Below are 22,813 nucleotides of genomic sequence, written 5' to 3' on the forward strand. Positions count from 1 at the left end.
CGGCCCTGGAGTCAGGAGGACCCGAGTTCAAATCCTGCCTCAGACACTTGACACATTTACTAGCTGTGTGTCCTGGAGCAGGTCACTTAACTCCAATTGTCCTGCCCTCCCCACTCCAAAAATAAAAAAAAAAAATAAATAAAAAATAATTTGGGATGAAATGTGTTTGTTGAAGTCATGATGGTTTTTGGTAGTCCCCACTCTTCCATTCCCCACCATCTCTGTAGTGATCCTAGGGGAATTGGCAGGAAGGGGAGTTGGTGAACTTTATGTTCAAAGTTTGGCAAGTGTGTATCCAGGTAGGGAATATCAGGCACTGGACTATATTTTACTATAGTTCCAGGTCCTAAGTGTACAGAGGTAATCATTTGCAAAGAAGTAAAAAGTACAGCCATGGATAGAGAGGATGTTAGGCAGAGAGGTGGATAGGACAGAAAATAAAGCCTTGGGTATTGTGGGAGAGAAGAGAAGACCCAAGCCAGAGACTTAAGAGATATCCAAGCTTAAAAACTAGGAGAAAGAAAAATGAGAATAAAAGGTAGCAGAGAACCAGGAGAGATAAAGTCGCAAGGAGCCTGGAGGCCCATGGATATATAAAAAGAAAAGATGAGAAAGTATTTCACATTCTACGGAAAGTTTGAAGAAAACAAAGTTTAAAAAATACTGAGAAAAGAATATTGGATTAAACCACCATTAACCTTGGAAGTCACTTGGAGTTCAAGATAACGGTGGCAATAAAAACTAGGTAACAAGGGTATATGGAGTAAGCAGGTGTTGAGGAAACAGAGGGAATATGATTTCCAATTTTAATGTCTGGACTCTTGTAAACAGATATTTAGTTTTCTCCCCCCCCACCCCCACCAAATGGCCACATTTAATTTTTTATCAATGTTGTTTGCTAGATGAATTTGGAATTGTTTTCAACTTTATTTAATTCAATAGTTACCTATTAAACATTTCTGATGTGCCAGTTACTGAGCTAGGTACTGGAACACAAAGTTTAGTAAAATATTGCCTAACCTCAAAAGGTTGCATTGTAATGGGAAATTAATATGTGTACAAATAAAACAGTATATAATATTTGGCTTTATTTTTTCCCAGACCTGTAATTTCACCTGTGAAGGATATGACTGAATAAGGAAGCTCCCTCTGCCCATTCAGACCACCACTTACTCTGTACCTTGCACTCTTAGTTTCCTGAGAATAACGTGCCCAGGGTTACACTTCTAGTAAATGCCAGAGAAGTGGCTTGAACCTTGATCTTCTTAATCCAAGTCCAGCTCTCAATTCTCTCAAATTATATATGTATACATACTATTTTGACCAGAAACCCTGAGGGTTTTTTCCTTCAGATCTATTTTTTTTAACTAGGAAAAGTGTCCAGTCTCTGCCTCATTTCTTATTAAGTTTTAATCACTGAATGAGTGCTGTCCCAGTCAAACTGAGACCTGTTAAAAACCTTAGCTTGAAAAGGCCAAGGTCTCCCACTGCATCCTGGGCCATCTCCCATTGTCCCGATCTCTACTGGGCCACTGGAATCAGATGGCTCTGAAGGAGAAAGTGAGGATGGTAATTTTGCACAGCCCTCCCTCACTTAAATTTAATTCACTTGCAAGTCATGGTATCATCTTCCTGATGTCATGGTGCTCTTCCAGAATGAAGAAGAAACACAACAACATAGACATGTGGATGTGGATTATATTCATATCTACTCTATATTGACATATATGTGTGTGTGTATGCATGTATGCATGCATGTGTGTCTGTATTCACAAAATAATTCCAATGAAAGTACAAACAACTAAGCAATTAAGAAAGAACTTTCATAGAACATGACATTAGAGCTGAACCTTGACATGACTGACAGTTTCCACAAGGGAAAGGTAGAAGGGAAAGCAGATTAGGCATGCAGCCCAGGCTCAGGAGAGGCATAAGGGTGGGAGATGGAATAAGGATAGATCAAATTTCCCTGAACACTTCCCAGTTTTATAGTTGTAGGGTTTTGTTTTCTTCTATTTTAGTGACAGTAGCTGATGCCTCTTCTTTAGAATTCTATTTGATTCTGATATCAGACACATTGTGAATTGCCACTGTAGCAACCATCCTTAGAGTTAAATCAGATAAACACAAGGAAAAAAGTTCTTTGTTAAAAAATCAATAGATTTCTTTATGTATTCTCCAGTTAGTTGATGAAACATAATTTATATGAGTATTCCTGTTGCAGACTGTCACTATCAGGTGGATGACAATAATATATCCATCCTTGACAATGATTTGGAAACACAAAAGAAAGTCAGTGGAATGAAGTTGATTGGCATCCTGATGCTGGCTGCAGTGGTCTACTGACCTCAGCAGCATGCTGACTAGGTCAAACTATAAAAACCACGCCATGAGCCCCCAAGAGCCAAGGAACTTCACAGCCAAGAACGGTCACATTCTGGTTCACACTACCTGTTTTATCAGACAAATGGATTTTGGAGAAACAAGGGGCATTTCTTGACCATGTAGGTACACTCTAATGTCCCAAGACTCCTGGAATCTGGGACAACCAATGTCTCAGATGTCACTGGAGATTACATCATATAGAAACGATTGTTGATGAGAGATCTTTATCATTCTCAGCACCAGGGACAAGGTCAATATGAAATTATTCTAGCTTTCTAGGTTAACGGTATGACCTAACACAAAATAGCTAGCAGGATTATTAGTCACTGAAACTTATTTTGTATAAGAATAGAAAACCACAAAATTATTCAAAAACTTGAAAACAATGAGAATTTGATTCAGAGTTTACAGAACTTTCTCAGTCTATGCTAATAAGTCTCCTCTTCCCCTAACTCTGCACCTTGAAATCAAGAAATGTACAAATACATCATTGATTTCACCTCTCTCTCTCTGTGTCTCTCTCTCTCTCTCTCTCTCTCTCTCTCTCTCTCTCTCTCAATTTCTCTCTCGATTTCTCTCTCCTCTCATAAAATGGAAATCTCCCTGATAAGGACTAACATTGGAAAGGTCTTTTTTTTTCTTACAATATGCAGGAACAAGCCAGTCAGAAGTTTCATTGATCCTGTCAGCCTAATATTGCTACTGGTATTTGTATAGGTATAGAGATGGCTGAAAAAGGACCAGAAGAATATGGGGCAGGCCCAAATCAGTTTGCCATTCATTTGGAAAGAACAAGGACCACTCATATTTCCTGGATTCCTTGCCCATCAGCTATATGGTTGATTAAAATAAGTCTCTGCTATAACTCATGTTTTTTCAATAAATCTTGCTGGAAATGCACTTAAAACTGTTTTGTTTCATCTTTTAGTAGTGTAGGATAATGTCAATCACATAACTGTTCATTTAGAAGACATTAGCTGCTAGCTTTTGGAGCATAAACAGGAGTAGGAGAACTGGATCTCCTGTATAGCAATTGGAATTATCCCCCTAAACAAAACAAGGCAAAAAAAAAGCATTCCCATAACTTTCAATTGTAGACAAAGCCATAAAATTTCTAAGACATAGTCATCAAAAATTTGTTCTACTTAAAGAGGGTTTTTGTTTGTTTGATTGTTTCCCTCAGATATTGAAACTCATAATGATTTGGGGCTTATCATTTTCATTCATGAAAGAGTTCCCACTCGGATGAAGTGTTGGATCTAGGATGAGAAATTTGGAATATATGGACAAGCTTGCTAGATGTGAACCAGAGATACTTAAACCACTTACAATGTACCATTGAAATACAAGGCACAAATGATATAGGAGGGTATTAATTAGGAGAGAGAGAGGGAGAGAGATAGAGAGAGAGAGACAGAGAGAGAGAGAGACAGAGAGAGACAGAGAGAGACAGAGAGAGAGACAGGAGAGACAGAGACAGACAGACAGACAGAGACAGAGACAGACAGACAGACAGACAGAGAGAGAGAGAGAGAGAGAAGGGAAAATGGAAGGAAGAAGCTGACTTTTGCCTCTTTCTATCTCTACTTTTTATCAGAGTGCATACTTAGTGAATGCTTATTAACTGAGTCAAAAAAGCAGCAGGTGACAAAAATTTTCCTTTTCTCCTTTGTTTGGATCGGAGCTTATTCAGTGCAATACACAGACAAGGTCACACAACTACTCAGGAAATATTTACTTACCGTTTCCCAAGAAAAATGTTTTCTGGCTTTGCAATTACCACTTAACCATTGGAACAGTCTTTTTCGGTTGTAAAATATACTGCAGGTCACTAGAGCTTGCCTGGAATTTTGGATTAATTTAAATGGTCAGGGACACTACAGAAACAACAGAGAGGGAGAGATATGGAAGACTACATTTTGTTTTGTTTTGGGTGTGGGTGGGGGAGGTTGCCTTGGATAGTTTTGAAAAGGTCAAAATTTTCTCTTTAACCACAGAGAAAAAGACAACAAAGAATATCACCATCCCAAAACACAGTAACAATCACTAGTATTTATGAACATTTAAATGTTTTCAAAGCACTTCATAGGTTATTCCAGGTCCTATAGTAACCCCTCTTCTAAAACTGAAGAAATGCAGGGTGAGTGAAGTTAAGTGTTTTGCCCAGGATTATATAGTTACTAAACCTCTGAGGAAGAATTTGAATTCAGATATATCTCGACTTCAAGATAGAGCCACCACTTAGTAGCACCCACAAAGAAATAAAAGAAAAACAATGTATTCTCGGTAACATTTCCTGTTACAGGACATAATGGAAACTTTTGAAGAAGACTACTCTTCACTTTCAGTGAGAAAGAGGAATGGAAATTGTCATGGGATAGTTCACCTGTGACCTTCTCTCAAAATAGAGAAACCGACGAATTGAAGTGTTCTGAGAATGGAACATTCTGGCTGATGGAATTTTCTGATTAAATGATGATTTAAAAACCATTTGCTTTGAACCCCTGTTGTGAGGGATGGGGGTAATCTTCAATATGTATTAATACAATTTCCTGCCCTATTAAGTTGAGTATACTAGGGATAATGGAATCTCTCTTGGTTGAAGGCCTTGCAAAGCCTTAGGGTCATCAGCTCTGTGTTCTTTGGTAGGGGTGTCAGGGAGACTGAAATAAACACAGAAAAATGCCACAGAAACAGTTTCTGGGAAAATAGCAGTACAAATCAGGGGCATTTTTCCCATTTTAACCTTGGTTCACAACATGGCCATTGGCAAATACTTGTTGTCGTTCCAATTTTCTGGCTTTTTTTCAGTTACTTAGTGTGACATTGGGTTCTTATTTCATAAAGCATGTTACATGTAGAAGTCACCTAATACATGTTGAATGAATTGAACTCTGAAGAAAAGAAAGATAAATTTACTAGTACAATGGGGAATTATACATTATAACAGCAGTGTGACATAGTAGAAAGAATACAGGATTCCAGACCAGGAACAACTGAATTCAAATCTGGTCTCTCATATATGATAACTAAAAATAACAGCTAAAATTTATATAGTACTCACTAAGTTCTGTGTGATGATCACCTCATTTGATTCTTGCAATACCTCTGGAATCTAAGTGCTATTATTAATCCCATTTTAGAGGTGAGTAAACTGAGGCAAACATGGGATAAATGGTCAGAGAGCTAGGAAGTGTCTGAGGCTGGATTTGAACTTGGGTCTTACTCCAAGCCAGGTGCTCTAACCACTTTACTCTATACAATATATGGTGCATATGTGACTCAGGGCAAGTCACTTAGCATGTCAATGACCCAGGTAACTGCCTAGTACCCTAAATTAAAGAAAGTATGCCGACCTGCTTGCTAGAGGGAGTTTAGTTTCAATCTCAAGAAATTTCCTATACGAGTGAAATCATTTGGCAGCTAGATGGTGCAGTGGCTAGATGGCCAGGCCTGGAGTTAGGAAGACTCATTTTCAGGAGCTCACATCTGCCATCAAGACACTTCCTAGCTGTATGACCCTGGGTGAGTTACTTAACCTCGTTTGCCTTAGTTTACTTATCTGTAATATGAGCTGGAGGAGGAAGTGGCAAACCATTGCAGTATCTCCTCCAAGAAAATCCCTTATGAGGTCACAAAGTGTTGGATGTGGACATGACTAAAATGACTCAAAATAAACAATAAAATAAAATCATTGGAACTAGTCCCTCTCCCTTTACTCAATGTGAAAGCAAACACATAGAACTATGATAACTATAATGTTATAAAAATTAAGAATTGGTATTCTAAGACCTTTTTTTGGTAAATTATGTTTACCCTCCTTGTACTCCAATGAGAAGAAAATTTAATCAAAAACTGAAGGGTACTTAATTTCTCAAAGAAGATAGAGAACTGAAAGACACCTAAGTCCTTTTATTAGCCAGATTGAGAAATTATTTAATCATATACACATAGACTATAGATATAGTGCTAGAAGGGACCTCAGAGGTTTTCTAGCCTAATCCATTCATTTTACAGATGAGAAAACTGAGACCCAATGAGTCTTTGTGATTTGTCCAAAGTCCCAAAGGTGGTTAGCCATAGAGGCAGGATTTCAACATGGTACTGTAATCTTAGATCTGGGCCCTTTGAGGTTCAAATTAGGCCTTGTTCTGCCCCACCACCACCACCCCCATACCTCAGCTAGTCAGTGGAGTAGCTTTCTATGTAGCCAGGAGAAAGAGACAATAGCAAGGGTCAGATGGCAGCCTGGAAGTCATGTCCAAACTGGCCCGAAAATCAGAGGATAATTTACAAATTGGATCCTTTATTAACCAAAACTCACACCCAAGTCCTATGATATGTAACTTTCAGACTAATTCCAGATCTTCATGGTTCCAGCAGAACACCAAAAAGGTTCTGATAACTTGGATTAAACTTTGAGCTTTTCCTAATAACTTTACAATGATTTGGATATGTTAATGCACTAACCCCAAGGTAGTACAGGTAGGATTGGATCTGTTTACCCCCCAAACCCCTCTAAAATTGAGATACAAACTCCTGCCCCCCCTAAGGCTTCTCCCATCTCCTGGTCCATGCTGCCAAGTGCCTCCAACTCCAATCCATGCTTATGTGACTGATATTCTATGTCTCTCCCTCTCCCCGTCACCATCCTTTTGCTCACAAAACATGCCTTCACTGCTCCATCACCTGTGACCACACTGCCATCTGCCTCTGTATCTCTGCCACCACTTATCTCTGTCTTCATGGACTTTTTGTCCTGATGCATTTTGTGTTTAAGTGTCACCTCATTGCCTGGTGCAAATCATAGTCTTTCTGAGAAAGCACCAAAAGACCTAGATGTCCCTGCACCTACTTAATAATTTCACAGATTAATTATCAATTCAGCTTTCCACTGAATCTCTACTGTCCCAATCATGGTTTCTGACTTCAAATTGAATACTGATTCTATTATGTTCTGCTGCCTCTACTGAGCCAGACCTGGGTGCAGTGTCAATGGAGTTGGGGTGTCAATGGACCTGGCTTTGAAAATTGGCTTTTGAAATTACTCTATCTGTGACCCTGAGCAAGAGACAATCTCTCTGGACCTCAGTTTAGTAATCTTTAAAATGTGCAGGAGAGGTATTGAGTTGGATTGTCTGTAACATTCCTGGCAATTTTAAATGTATTATCCTATGATCCTGCAGATCTAGAAGATACCAGTAAGGTAGAGCCAGTGGTCTGGATCCATGTGAAGAATTTCCCTTTCTTTTATGTATAAGTATCAGAGGTCAGGACAAGGCTGAAAATCAGAGAACAAAGAGACTCTAATGAGCTGGAGAATAGTTTACAATGCCTTGCTATGTGAGTTCTTTGGGCATAGGGATTTTCTTTCGCCTTTTTTTAATAAGCGCAGAGCTTAGTACTGTGGCTGGTACATAAAAGATCTTTAATAAATGCTTGTTGACTCTCTGACTCTGAGAAAGTCACTTAAAGTCTATTTGCCTCAATTGCCTCATCTGTATAATAGGGATATGTTAGAAGTAAAATTTGATCACAGGTTAAACAGGCCATGCTCCAAGTAAGATAAGAGTTTATTGATAGAGTGATAAACTTATTAATAAAGGGGTCTCTGGCTTGCCTCTATTTGTGACTAAGACCCAGAGGGAGGGCCAAAAGGACCTTTTAAACTTAGGTGTGTCTTCCTTCTGATTGACCTTCCTTGGTAAAGGCAATCCTGATGGTAGGTATTTTAATGAGGATTTGGGTAAGTACTTCTCATCTGTTCCCCATTACTTCATCATGGAGGCAGGAAGGACCAATCTGCAGGTGAAAAGATTAGACTAGGGCTAGGAAAAGTGGGCTGGCCTTCAGATGGGGTGGTTACACCCACTCTGACACTGCTGGTTGCTTTATGGGACCCAGATGCTTCTAGCAATCTTGGCTAGAAAAACAAAACAAAACAAAACCAACCCAGTTAGGATCTCTCTGACTTGTCTCCCCTTTGTAAACCAGGGTCTACCCCAATTTTGATGAAAGAAAAGCAAGGACAAGGAACATGTCCCCTGGGGAAGGCCTAGCTCAATCTAGCTTCTTTTGCTGCTGTAAACAGAAGCAGTAGTCCCACTTGGTAGGGACCCAGACCCAGCTGGTTAAGAACCAGAAGCCTTGGAGACTCCAGTGATCACATTGATCAATCACGCCCTTCAGAAGAAGAACCTGACAAAAATGAGGGAAAAGATGGATCACAGAGTAATATAGGGTATTAAAAAATGCAGGATAATATTAATTATCCTCAGAAAATAATAGCAACTAACTCACAGGATTGTTAGGAGGCCCAAATGAGATGATATGTACACTACTTTGTGAGCCTTAAAGTTCTAGTACTAAACTACTAATCGTTCTTATCCTTCTCTTTCTTCTTTTATTATCTTAGCATCATCATCATCATCAGAGGAATCTGATGAAAAAGTTGTGATTATACACAAAATATATTAAATGATTGTGGTAGGTCTCAAATCTAGACCCTATAAGTATAATCAAGTAAGTGAATTTTACAGTGGCTTTTACAGGATTCTAAACATGAAATCAGAACAGACTTTATAGCTTATCTATTCTAACACCTTCACTTACAGATGAGGAAACCAAGGCTCAGAGAGATGAAGTGATGAGCAAGGTCTTGTAAGAATGAGCTTGAAGTATGGGTTCTTAACCTTTTGGTGTGGCATGTATCCCTCTGGTGGTCGGGTGAAACTTATGGAGCTTTTCTCAGAATATTTTTAATTCATATATAAATCAAAATGCATATAAATAGAAAGGAAACCACTTATATTGAAACATAAGTAGAAAAAACAACCCTGGACCCCAGGTTAAGAACCCTTTCTAAAGGGGTAGAATTAGACTCTTGATGAGATCATGATCTGCTTGAGGGCAGTGACCATCTTTTTTCTCTTTTTATATTCCTAGTTCTTAGTACAGTCCCTGGTACACAGTAGGGGTCTTATTGTTCAGTGTGTATAACTCTTCTTGACCCAAATCAGGGTTTTCTTGGCAAAGATATTGGAGTGCCATTTCTTCCCCCAGGTCATCTTATAAATGAAGAAATTGAGGCAAATAGGCTTAAGTGACTTGCCTAGGGTAACAGCTCAAAGTGTTTGAGGCCAAATTTGAACTCAGGTCTTTCTGACTCCAGGACCAGAGCTCTATACATTGTGGCACCCAGCCACCCTTATGACTAAAGTTGATAAATCAATAAACCTCCTAAATATTAACAGTGATCACTTTTACCACCTGCTCCCAATGTAGGCATCCTACCTTCATTTGAAGACTTCCAGTGAGAGAGGAACTCTAAACCTCTAAACAATAATTACTATCCTCCTCCAAATGTTCTCCAAGTTATCAAAGTAGGCCACAAAAGGAAATATGCAAATAGTTAACACAATACTCAAAAGATATGACCTGGTGAGAGCAGAATACAGCAGAACATTTTTTTTTAATTCCCAGAGGTTATGCTTCTCTTATTGTAACTGAGGGTCATATTACCTCCTTTGCTGCCATATCGCACTGTTGATAGAGCTCCATCATGTAGTATAGTATAACTAGATTTTTTTCAGATAAACTGTCATCTTGTCATAATTCTTCCATCTTGTCCTTTTGGCATTGAATTTTTGAACAAATTCTCAAACAAATTTTGAAGAATTTGAACAAATGACCTAATGGGTGTAGCTATCCCATTTTATCTTATTTGAGTCAGCTCAGTTTCCTAGCCTGTCAAATTATGCCCCTCCTTGATTTACATAATGAAAAAAAAATGTCCATTTTGTTTGTTGGATGTATGGACGTAATCTATAGATGAATTGCGCACCAAGCAGAAATGGCTGGAGATGGAAAGCTGCATTAAATAGTAACATCGTTGTCCAAGATAACCAAGGCCTCCAGTTTTATGAATAATGGGGTAGAGTCAAGATTTATAAATATGTGTCTTTAAGATATATAAATTGTATTTTCTGATCTTAGGGGCTTTCGAGATTTTACTATAAGATTTATATTCCCCTTTCCAGCTAGAAAAAATGCAACAAGCTTGCATAAATACTCATAGACATTTTCAAACTCTCCTATTGATTTGAATAATTCAGCATAGTAATTTCAAACAAGAGAATTAACAATTGTAGGTACAAAAAGAATGAATCGTTCTTGTGTGGACGAAAGTCTCTAAGGCCAAACTCACTAACCAGGAATGCTCGGGCATCTTGACAAGGTTTTCTGTCTTGTTTCATCATCTCTGAGGGCCCTATTACCACATAGGACTCTCCAGTTAGAAGGGCATCGCTCATTCATTAAACATCTTGATTTCCATTCCTAAGTAGTGGCTGGAGAATCCAGCAGGGACTTGCTTTTGGAGATGAGGACATTGCTCATCTTGCCTAGTGCAGTTCTCAGTATTAGATGTTGCTACTTTCAATCCTGGCCATGTGGGATTGATATAAGTTCATAACCTAGAGATGAAAAATGAGTTTTCTGAATTAGTCTGCCTACTTTCATTATTAATTTATACCAAGGAATAGCTAACATCTCTAATACAAAATTCAGAAAACCATTCAGTCTAGACTACAGTCTATACCCAGCCTAACACTTTAATCTCCATTTTCTATACTTAAGAATTCCCAGTGGGGCTCTCGGAAAAAAAAGTCTACAATATCAAAACAACTTGCATATGGTAATTCACAGGCTCTAATTTCAAGAGCCAAACCCTCTACAGAGGCACCATGTTGGAACAGATGGTCTGCTGAGTTTAGAGTACAGAAGACTTGTGTCCATGTCTTGCCTCTGATCCTTAACAGTTAGGTCACATTGGGCAAATAATTTTACATCAGTTAGTATCAGGTAACTAAGAAAAAGGAAAGTCCAGATCTTTGAGATCATTGACAGATACTCCCCACGTGAAATTGCCCTGTCAGTTTCACTGCCCCTTTCACCAGAAGTAAAATGAGCACTCTTCCACTGAACTGAGGAAATATGTTGATTAAGAGCCTACTACGCGCCAAGTACTCTTTGAAGCATTCAGGATATAAAAGACAAAAAATGAAAGTCCCTTTGCTCAGAGAACCTTCATCTGTAAAGCACTGGAAAGTAAAAACAACCTATATAAAAAGCAATAAAGTTCCACTCTATGGAAAGATCATGTTGCATTTTGGTGAACCACTAAAAAAATCTGATCCTTTTGCCTCATCTGTAAATTAGCATTAATAATACATGCATCAATTAACTTGGGTTGTTGTTGTTCTGTACACAATAGTATTTTATTGATTTTCCAATTACATGTAGAGGTAGTTTTCAACATTCATTTTTGGAAGATTTTGAGTTCCAAATTTTTCTCCCTCCCTCCTTTAACTCCATTCTCCCCAAAACAGCAAGCAATGTGATATAGAGTATACATGTACAGTGTAATTCCACATTAGTCATGTCCTGAAAGAACTGTTCACTGGCTTTCTGTGCCAGGGCCTCCAGGGCTCGCAACTTGCCCACTGTGCTTGGGTGGCCTGGCCTAGTCACGCCTTATGTCCTGGAGTTCCAGGGATGGCAGTTTGCCTTCTGTGCTGGGGCTGGAGACCTCATAGCTAGCTTACTGTGCCACTCTCCTGCTGAGCCAGGGGCCTCAGTCACTGATCTGTGCTGTGGTTAAGAGCCTTCTGCTGGCTAATCCAGACACCATCTGCACTGGACTGCTCTCTCCTTTTGCCCAGATGAGACAGACGTTTCCTGAAGTTCTTCTAAGTTATCTTAAGCTGGAAAATTGTTTTACTCTGTCTTTTTATGGGTTCTGTCACTCCAGAATCCATTTAGAGGCTTGATTTAATGTTGTTTTTGAGGGAAACTGGGGAGAGCTCAGGTGACTCCCTGGGTTCTCTCCACCATCTTGGCTCTACCTCCCCTAACTTGGATTTTTATATCAAATAGATAATACATGTAATTTTTTCAAACAATCAAAATCATTTATTAAGTTAATATTAAATTATTATCTTCTAGGTGTTGTGCTTGGCGTTGAAGATATATACATAATATCATTTTTAAAAATCCCTATTCACAAAGGTCTAATTTTTAGTTTTGCATGCATCTGGGTTAGCTAGGGATTCAGATCACAACCTACCCAAGCCTGCTCTTATATTCCTGCAACACTTGGCCATTCTAACTCTTGAATCTCTCAGCAGAAGTATCAAACCCTCTACCTGAAGGCCATATGTGTCTCATGACACTTCCAAGTGTGATCCAAACCAGATTAAATGCAATTTGGAAATATTTAACAAAATAAATAAAAATACTATAAAATGAAGAAAAAATATATTTTAAAAACTAAGTCAATATGATTTGCAGGGATCCTTATATATGCTTTAGTGGTTCCTGTTCCAATTTGAGGTTGACACCACTGCTTCATAGGGATTCCCTACAGAATGAAAGGGCTTTCAAAAAAATCTCAACTTAATGTAAGTACCAATGGCTCCAATATGCTTCCCATTGTTTACCTCCAATTTGGACAATTGCCTGCCCTACCCACTTTTCTGTCTGGTCATTTATTTCATGTGATTCAATTATTCAAAGTGAAAGATATAGTCAAAATTTTAACAAGAATTATATAATGATATGGTTTAGTGTCTATCCTACCCCATAATCATTTCATTGAGTAATATGAACCCTCTAGCCTAATTTATGATGTATTTAAGAAAGAAAATATACAAATAAGGCCAAATGTTTGAAATAGCTAAAAGGCATGCATCTTGTCTTTCTTGAGCAATTTAAATCCCAGAAATTGTTCTAATTGAATAAGTACAGAAGAAGTAGATACAAACCTACTGGACCCAGTTAATGGCTGTGTTGAATCTGATTATTTCTCCTCCCCCTCCCCACCAATTTTGTAAATTGCTTCTAAAGAGTTCCAATGGCATTTAAGAATCTATTAGGGACTGAGATCAATTATATGAGTAAACATTACTATTTCTAAATCACTTGAGTTTCCCTACAGTGCAGAACCCATCCTTATTAACATCTCTCTTAATCTTTTAAGCATTCAGAGTAAATCATTATTATCTGATGAAAGATAGAAGTCACTTTAGAAACCGCACTGCTTTTTTTATAGGAACATATTGAGATTAAATTCCACAGCAGTCTTCTGATTATTAAGCTGATTCCAAAAGATTGAATCTTAATTCTACAGGTACATCTTCATCAGTAAGAGATAACATGGAGAATGGTGGTATAAATTCCTACTCTGGGGACCCAGGCTGTGAGAGGAGTATATTCAGTCCTTCCTTTCCCAATCCAACGCATCATGTGTCCTAGGATCCAGAGGACAGAACCATGGGTTAAAATTGAAGAATGGAAATTTTCAGCCAGCTCAATGAAAGCAAAAATGTCCTAACAATTAGGGCTGTACCAAAGTGGGACTAATTGTTCCAAGAAAAAATGAATTCCACCCCAGATTCCTTCAAAGAAAGTCAAGATGACTTCTTATATAGTATATTGTTAAGGGCTACTTACTTATTCAGTCAGATTTTGATGTTGTCAAATTGTATTAGTCTTTTCCATCTCTCTGTGACCCCATTTGGTATTTTCTTGGCACAGATACTAGAGGGGTGTGCCATTTCCTTCTCCAGGTCATTTTACAGATAAAGAACTGAGACAAACATACTTAAGTGACTTGCCCATGGTCACACCATTAGGAAATGTCTGAGACTGAATTTGAAGATGAAAGCTTATGAAGATGAGTCTTCCTGATTCCAAGACCAGTGTTCTATCCACTTCACCACCTGGCTGCCTTAATTAGTGGCCTCTAAACTTTGTTCTGGCTTAGCTCTAAGATTCTAATTAGACTCTTTTTTTTCTTAGACCCTCCCCTAAGGAATAAAGCAGCTCTCTGCATGCTAAACTATAAACTGAGATTACTTGGACCTGTCGATTGGGAAATGCTATTGTTTACAACTTCAAGTCATTTTGACACTATTGTAATAAGCTCATAAGACAGTAGGTGAGAGCATGAGACTAGTAGCAAATTCAAATTTCTAGCCTCACTTCCCTAAAGGTACATTGATTAGATTAGCTGATCTTTCAGGTTCATTACAAATCTAAAGTTTTGTGATTCTAAGTAATTCACTTGTGATGTGCTATGACACGGCATGACATGTGGATGGTGAAGATATTGATGTGTGGGATAGGAGATTAAAGGGAAGCTTTGTTATATGAGTTGAATCTTCTCTATGAAAATGTCCCAAGCAGTTCCTGATAATTGCCAAATTCAATATTAAAGTTAACAAAAGTCTATTTTATATTCAATTTTACCCCAAAAAGAACTTAATTTCCAGACTTAACTTGCATCCCTGAGTGCTATATTTGGAGTCAGGAAGACCTGGATTCAATCTTGCTTCTAGGCCATAACAGGAGAAGGTAGAGAAGATATTATTCCATGAGATGCCTGGCTCCTTGTAACCCACATTATGATGGTTTATCATCATTTCTCTAAATTCAGTGTAAATATGCCTTCACTTCATATGCTTAATTGCTCTATAGTAATGTAAATTTCTTTCACAGCATGCCTAGAGGACCTTTCCAGTGATATAAGCCAGAAGTAAGGGAGAAGGATGAGGACATAATAGGAAGGAAGAAGGCACACATTTATTAAGTGCCCATGATGTGCCAGGAACCTTCCAAAATGCTTTTCAAATGGAATGCTACTTAAGAAAAAGTATGATTCCCATGCATCTTCAAATATCCATGAAATATAAGAGAAATACAGAAAGAAAAATTATTGGTAGAAAAAGAAACACATGGAAAGAATACTAAATGGGAAATCATGTGGGTTTACCATGGCCAAAGAATTCATCAGCAAATAACTAATAAGTTTGTGATGAGCCCCTCAATTTTAGATAGATTATATACTCCTTGAAGGCACAAAGATTTTTTTTTTTAATTTTTGCCTTTACTATAAAAATATTTACACAGTCCCTAGGATATATTGGATGTTGAAAGAATGAGTAGAAATTTATGAGAGAGAAAATAGAACAATGAGCTCAAAGTTAAGAACAAACAAGTGGAAAAGAAATATGTGAAATATTTATAGTAGATAAGATAAAGTAAAGAACACAGAAAAGTCAGAACACATAAAGAAGAAAAAAAAATGGAAATAACTATGTTGTGGCAATAAAACCTGAATGGAAATAGCCATGTGCAATTGTATGCAAGAGATCAAAATCTATTTTAAAATACAATTCTAAGATTTCAATCTAAACTTCACTTAAAGAATCCACAAACACAAATACATCATAGGGTCTAGTTTCTTATTCACTTTTTTTTAGCTTCTCCCCTCCCCCTTGCCATTCTGCTGGTCAATAAATAGCATGGTCCAGTGGAGAGAGAGCTTGACTTGGTTCTGGAAAGTTCTGGGGTCAAGTCTTGCTTTGGTCAAACACTGGCTTTGTGATCCTTAGCAAGACACTTAAACATTTATCAGTGCTCTAGGAAATTTTCTGGACACATTATGATAATGTCTAGAGGAGTACTGTTGTGAAATGAAAGAGGGCTGGCTTGGGTTCCTTCTGGGAGAAGTTATAATTTCTTTCTCATATTAATAGCCTATTACTAAAATTGGGAAGACCCAAGCCTTTTCCCCCAGTCCTATTTCCTTGTCTAATCTTTCAAGGACTGGGTTGATGGAAGATAGGATTAACATTCTCATTATTCTGGGTATTGCTATTCCACCCAAAAAAAAAAATACCAAAAACATCCTTCTGCTTAAGCTTGGGTGGGGGATAAATTCTTTGAATAGATTACCCAAGGCTGGAGGTAACTTAGAAATGAAAGATATAATCAAAGTTCATTAGAATAGGTTCAGCCCTTCACTGTAATATGCATTCTCTCCTTAATTGTTAACCAATCAGAGTGATTACCAACCTTGGGAACATCCCTCTTCCAAGGGCATATAAACCATGAGCCCATCGACATGATTTTCTTGGCATTCAAGAGTCCCACAGCCCTCCTTTTATTAAAATGTTGCCATCACTAATAAAATGACTACCCAGAAATTATCTCTCTCAAACTTTTTAAACATCACCCCTCCTTAAATGGAAGTTCTAGAAGGAATTCCTTACTCACAACCCTCCAATCACAGGGAGGGAGGGGCCCCAGGGGCAGAGAGTACTGATGAGGTGTCCTTCCTAGATGAAGAGGATCCTGGGGCAGGACCTAGAATTCCAGGTTAAGTGTACCTGGGTGGGGAATGAAAAAGGTGTTGTTATTTTACAGATGAAGAAAGAGGATTAGAAAGCTTAACTCATTTATGCAAGGTCCCACAGCTAGTAACAGTGACAGTAATTGAACTTAGGTCTTCTTGACTCTAAACCTGATGCTGTACAAGACATATGATGCCACTGAGCTGCCAAACACCTAAGATGGGGGGGGGGGGGTTTAGTAAGGGATGAAAAGAACAGTCAGTGGGAGTATGCTACAAATTTAATATGTCAACCTATGATCTGGCATCCTTGAAAGCAAATATCACCCTGGGCTGCATAAGAAAGGAATCAATCCAAGTAGCAAGGCAGTGGGAGTAAATTATACCTCCAGTTCAAACATCATGAAAGATATCAGTTTTTATGGATGTAAGAATTTTGATCTATAAATTTTGTTTGGGCTTATTTGTTTGTATATTGCATCATCCGTTGGACTGTGAGACCTTTTGAGAGGGAGCAGGCTCTTGAAACACCTCCCCCCCCCACTCTCTTCGAACTTTCCTACATGGTCAAGCCTCTGGCATTTGCCTTAGGCATGCTAATAATCAGTCAATGGGTCTTTCATTGTGGCCTCTGCCCAATCTCCCAATTCTCTGTTCCCAGCCCTCCATTCTCTTTTATGTCCCATTGCCCCAGCTACTTCTCATCCTTATCCTATCTACACATCACTCTCCCTTGGCCAGGTGGTCCAGGTCTCTACTGTTCCAGGCCCTTCTCTGTTACCTCACAATCACCCCAGCCTATTGGCCACTACCATCAAGATCCTCCCTTGACCCCTGCTCCAGTCATCCCAGACAACTTGGCCACTCCTAGATCCTTCCCACAGTCTTTTTGTATATAAGATGCATCTTGTTTCCATTAAGGTGCTGGGAGTCCTTAAGAGTCTTGCCAATACGGCAGATTTTTAGAATCACACCCACCTAGAACAGTGTTTTAATAAACTTTGTCTTTGGCTGAAAGAGGCTTGGGTTGAATTCATTCAGGTAGGACCAGCATGTTGGTATTTTGGGGTCCCAGCACCCTTAAACCTCAACACTTTTAGAACAGAGATTGTTTTGTTTTGACTTGATTTCTTTGCATCCTCAGCACATAGCATAGTGCCTCACTCATCATAAATGTGGAATAAATGCTTTAGATTTTTTTTTCACACTTGTAGACAATTATTGGATTCACAATAAAATAAAATTAAATAAAATCTTAACATATCAAGGATCTAATTTCTTGAGTAGGGACACATTTTCCTACATTATAGATTGAAAGAATTCTGTGATTTATAATTTTATAGAGTTCACTGAGGCTTCAGTGAGTGGTCACTTTCTCAAGGTTATATGGCTAAGAGGCCACAGTAATCCCATGTCTTCTGGGCTTCAGGCCTGCCCTTTTCCCACTAACCCAGTTTGACTCTTGAAAAACAAACATGAAATTCATCTGTCTTAAAGAAATGATGAAAACTGGTTTATCTCAATTGTATTCTTACAAGGGTCAGTTCCATTCATTAACAGGACAAGAAAAATTACAGACTTCTGCAAATGTATTTGTAGAGTTAACTATAATTTTCTTTTAAACTAATTGCCTTTTACAATTCTCTCTCCCTTTCTGTCTCTGTCTCTATCTGTCTCTATCTCTCTCTCCATTCTTTCTTTTTTTTTGGAGGGGGGGAGTGTCATATGCTCACACATCATACATACTTTACCTTATTTTATTGTTGCTGTTGTCTTCAGCTTAGATTATCAAGTCTAGTGAAGGTGTTTCCAATTAAGTACAAATTTAATGATGAGGTTTTATGATATTATTTTCTTTAGTAAGTCCAGGTGAACATGCCTTCCTGGAACATCAGTAAAGGCAGTGAAGGAACTGAATGATAAGCATCCTGTTTCATAAGTAGCATATCTTAGAGACAGTGAATTTCTGCTTCTACTGTTGTTTTCAATGCTAATGTGCAGGCTCCACCCACACTCTCAACTGTGAGCATCTTTATTCTATTCTTTGTGTATCCATGAAAAATCTCCCTAAGTTCAATACTGGTGGCTGGCAAAGTAGATTACATAACTCTTCTCCACAATGGGTCTGGTCAGAGATCCGTAGGATAAGAGTTAAATGTCTCAAAAAGCATAGATTTTTCTTGAAGGAGCAAATTTTTATCCAAGATATTCAGGGCTCCAAATATATTAAAGATATTAGATATCATCCTCAATGCATATTCATTTAGGTTACAAATTTATCTGAAAAATATTCCATGCTATGAGTGGAAAAGGAATTAACCTCTGCCTTTCCATCTGTGTTGGAAAGAAAATCTCTAAAACATATCACTTGTAACACTACCTGATTTCCAGGATTAATTGTTATATGTGGAAATCTAGATATTTCCCACCTTCATCAATCTACAGTGTAAAATCATTGATATTTTAAGAAAGAAGACCCTAAACTGTCTGAACAGTCTTAATCTCTTACTGTTGTTCTCCTTCATTTCTGAAGAGGGCCAACAACAGCAAGGGTGATGTCTTCACACATGTCTGATCCTTTAACAAATCAATAAAATATATAACAAGCACACTGGAAAAGGACATAAGAGCCATTTGTACTTTTGATGTTCTCAATTGTAAAATTCTAAAGCAAAGGGAAGCTTTTTACTTTTCTTAATTTTTTAATTAGATTTTTTTTTTTATTTTTAGTTTCCAACACTTAATTTTACATGTTCTTGAGTTTCAACTTCCCTTCCCTCCCCACTCCCTCCCCCTGCCCCCAAGATGGCATATGGTCCGATATAGATTCTACATAAACCTTCGCATTAAACTTATTTACACAATAGTCAAGTTGCAAAGAAGAATTATGACCAATGGTATGAATCATGAGAGAGAAGAAACAAAACCAAAAAAGAAGAGGGAAAAAAAAGAGAGAAAATAGTTTACATCATTCTGCATTCAGACTCCACAGTTCTTTCTCTGGATGTAGCTAGCTTTTTCCATCACGAGTCCTTTGGAGCTGTCTTTGAGCCTTGTATTGCTGAGGAGAGCCAAGTCTATCAAAGTTAGTCATCACAGAATCAATATGTCTGTCATTATATATAATGTTCTCCTGGTTCTGCTCCTCTCACTCAGCATTGTATCATGTAGGTCTTTCCAGGTTATTATGAAGTCTGTATCTTCCTCATTTCTTATAGCACAATAGTATTCCATTACATTCATATACCACAACTTGTTCAGCCACTCCCCAATTGATGGGCATCCCCTAGACTTCCAATTCTTTGCCATCACAAAAGGGGTAGCTAGGGCTATATCCAAAAGAGATCACACAAGTGGGAAAGGGACCTGTATGTACAAAAATATTTATAGCTACTTTTCTTATTTTTTACACTTGGTAACTTCAACTAAAAAGTTGAAGCAAGAAGTGGAGAAAGAATGTATTGACATTCCAAAGAAATTTGAAATCATTATCTCCACTGTTATTCACAAACTTAAACTACTGTGTCCTGCCCCACATCAAGAGCAAATAAACACTCAGAAAACTTTCCCAATAGAGTCATATGAATGAAATTCTCAAAGCTGAAGATAATGGAGCCCTTTTTCCCTCTTAATCTCAAATTTGCATATTTAAAAATATATGTTTAACATATGCTTTCTCCACTTGTTATTATTGTTATAACTATTATTTGTGATGATGATGGTGAAGCTCCTTGAAGGCAGAAGCTATTTTATCTTAGTCTTTGAGTGGCCACTATCTAGCACAGTATGTGGCACATTCTAGACATTTAATAGTTTATTGCAAATTAATTGTTTGGTCAATTAATATAGTGTTGTAGAGTTTCCTAATCTTTTTATACATTATCTCATTTAAGCCCCACGATACTTTTGAGATCTAGGAAACTACATCTAAGAGAAGTTAGGCAACTTGTCCAAGGACATGCAACTAATGAGTGGATAGAGCTTGGTCAAGCAGAAGTCATGCGAGTTGGAACATCTGAAGACCTGGGTTCAAATTACAGCCTGTGCCCCATTTGGCAAGTCACTTCATTCCTCAGTTGTCTTATCTGTAAAATGACAGTGTTGGATTATATGACCTCTGAGGTCCTTTCCAGATCTACAACTATGATACTATGATTTTACAAATGTCAGAGATGAGAATCAAGCCCAGATTCTCCTGACTGCAAACTGAGCTCTCTTTCCACTTTTCAGCTCTGTGGCTTTATCAGAAAATAAGGATGTGATTGACGAAGAATCACTCGTTTAGAACTAAAAGGGACCCCAGAGATCACCACAGCCCAATCTTAATTTTTGGACTGATGAAGAAACTGAAACAGGTTTAGTTACTTTCCCAAGGTCCCCAAAATAAGTTCTAGAGCTGGGTTTCCAGCTCAGGTTAACTACAAATCCAGCCTCTGTGCACCGTGCTGAGTGACATAGAAGGGAGGCCAAAGTGAAAAATCGTGGTGTGTAACCATGGCCTTAGACCTCAAAAGGATGTTAAGGAAGGAGAAAGATGACAATGATCTACTTTAATGGTGAATAAGTACAAGATATTGGTCTATATTTGTATATTTTTCCCATCATTCAAAAAAATTGTGGGGAAAGTAAATATTTGATTTTTCTTTCCTTTTATGTGTCTTTAATGTATTATTGAAATGGAATGAAGTAGAAAGCTCAGTTTAATACATGTGCTTCATTAACGATGCAGATCTAGGCATATCAAGTTAACAAGAACAGCTCTTTGTGAATGGGCCTCATCCAAGTTTCCTGCTTGTCTCCTAAGTAAAATACACTTTCTTTAATCTGATATTCACTCTAGGCTCTTTATATCTAGCATGGAGGTAAGAGACAAAGCATATTTAAAATGCTTACTATGATCTAGGCACTATGCTGATGGCTAAAAATGCAAAGACATGCAAAAAGAAAGTTAGCCCTTACCTTCAAAGAGCGTATGGTGGAAGACAACACCAAAGTAAGCTGAAAAGCAGAGGAGACAGACAAATACAGTGTGTGTGTGTGTGTGCGTGTGTGTGTGTGTGCGCATGTGTGTGTGCGTGTGCGTGTGCGCGCGCGCGTGTATGTGTGTGTGTGTGTGTGTGTGTGTGTGTGTATCTGTCTGTATGTCTGCTGGGCAGAGGGGAAGGGGATAAAGGGTAAAGGGATATTCTATATAAAGGGATCCAGGAGGAAAAGGAAGCAAGTATGGCCAGGGTTCATCCCTAAAATAGGGACCTAATATGCCCTCAACAGAAGGGGACCTGAGAAGTGGAGCCACATTCAAAGGAGAGAAGGCCATAAGTGTTCAAGGAAGTTCCATGATGACAGAGCAATTGAGGCATGGCAAGGAAGTCCTGACAGCCATTAACCTACATTAATTTTTTTAACCATATACAATGGGGTCTCTAAAAAAAAAAAACAAAAAAAAAACTTAAAAACAAATAAAAAATAAATTGATAGACAAAGTAAACATGTCACTTTTCAAGTTTAGTATGCATTACAGACATTTTTTTCCATCACTTTCTTAAGTCTAGACAATCAGCAGAGAAATAAATCAAGCACGGATTTGTACTGTTTGTTGATTTCTAAGGTATGAATACTCATGCTAAAAATGTGACTATCAGCTCTCTTCAGAAGTATGAACACTGAGTCATACTCTTACCTCATATTCATTGTATATTTTATGTCCTATTGGACTACCTGGATCTTCATATAGATCTTATGTTTTCTGGAATGTGTGTCTATAACTGAATTGTTTCCTAGTCTGGAAAGATATTCCTCCTTTCTTCCCTCTTATTTCTGTTGAAACTCTATATTTCAAGATACAACTCAAAAGTAACCCCCTCCATGAAGGCTTATGTGACTCCCAGAGTTGTTATGATCATTAATACCTTAAACTTAAAATATCACTATGGTTTATATTGATTCGGCTCTCATTTCACCTTTAAATTTTATTTTATTATGTGTGCCATATGGTCCCTACTACAATTTCACTTAATTTGATACCTTAGAAAATTTAGATTTTGTGTATCTATAAAACATAGTCTAAAATTAAGAAAATGGACATTTGCTCAACTCATTCCCAAAGTAATCAGCACAGAAATTTTAGCTAATTTTTTTTGTGACAACATCTGGCTCATCTTTTTTGGGTAGCTCAGTGGTCTGCTTCTCCTGAGGGTTCGCCTATTAGTGCTGGACAGTGCAACATTTAGTACA

This window comes from Trichosurus vulpecula, chromosome 8 (genome assembly GCF_011100635.1).
Source record: "Trichosurus vulpecula isolate mTriVul1 chromosome 8, mTriVul1.pri, whole genome shotgun sequence".
NCBI lineage: Eukaryota > Metazoa > Chordata > Mammalia > Diprotodontia > Phalangeridae > Trichosurus > Trichosurus vulpecula.